Below are 1,031 nucleotides of genomic sequence, written 5' to 3' on the forward strand. Positions count from 1 at the left end.
GTGAGAATGAGGGAGAGACTGATCAGGACCCCCTCTCGTTGCGTCATTAAGGGATGTCAAAATAAAAGCTCAAATATTCGTTATGAGGCTTTTCAGCTTTTGTTTGATAATCTTAACGCTGCAATGTCTCACCAACTTGTCATGAGACCAAAAATGTAACTTATATGACACGAGGACACGCAGTAGGAGAAATAATCGTTTATTCGACACATTCTCCATGTGTTACTTACAGTGTACGACTTATATAAGCCGTTTCAATTTATGCGGCTCCAGACACATTTGGTTTTTATTGTATTGGTCCAAAGTGGCTCTTTCAACACTTTGGGTTGCCGACCCCTGCCCCAGGGCTATCAGGCAGCTGACGGACGGTGGCATTTAATTTGGACAGCCACCATCTGGAGACAGGCACAATGGCCGCCCAACACTAGACCGCCATCTTGTGACCTCCAGATCTGCTCGAGCAGCCACTGACTGATGTCAGCTTTTAGAGGAAAATGTTAACTTTTTCTTAGAACCTCTGCAGCACCCATGCAATGTGAAAAACTGAGACCGCTGCCTCTCAGTTACACCTGCTGAATTTGCTGAAACACTTGCATTTAGGTCGCTGCGTGGGGGCATTTTGGGATATGTGACCATGGTCTAAAACAGGGGTAGGGAGCCCTGGTCCTCGAGAGCCACCTTCCTGCATGTTTTCCAATATACCCTGCTCTGGCATGTTCTTATTGGCTGGACACACCTGAACCAGGTAATTGTCACATGGGCCTGCTCGTGACTGACCAGGTTCAGGTGTGTCCAGGAAATAAGAACATGCCAGAGCAGGGTATATTGGAAAACATGCAGGAAGGTGGCTCTCGAGGACCAGGGTTCCCTACCCCTGGCCTAAAGAAACCTCAAAAGCGACAAAGCGGCCAAGAAGATGAAAAAAAAAGAATATATATATATATACAGTGGTGGACAAAAGTGTTGGTACCCCTCAGTTAAAGAAGGACAAACCCACAATTCTCACTGAAATCCCTTGAAACTTACAAAAG

At 46.1% G+C, this 1,031-nt stretch overlaps 1 protein-coding gene across 5 annotated transcripts in view; it reads right to left on the reverse strand.

Moving 5' to 3' along the window:
• Positions 1–1,031, reverse strand: part of ptprz1b (protein tyrosine phosphatase receptor type Z1b) — a 115,253-nt gene that overhangs the window by 21,352 nt on the left and 92,870 nt on the right. The window lies entirely within an intron of this gene.

The sequence above is a fragment of the Oryzias melastigma genome, unplaced genomic scaffold, assembly GCF_002922805.2.
Source record: "Oryzias melastigma strain HK-1 unplaced genomic scaffold, ASM292280v2 sc00288, whole genome shotgun sequence".
In the NCBI taxonomy this organism is placed as follows: Eukaryota; Metazoa; Chordata; class Actinopteri; order Beloniformes; family Adrianichthyidae; genus Oryzias; species Oryzias melastigma.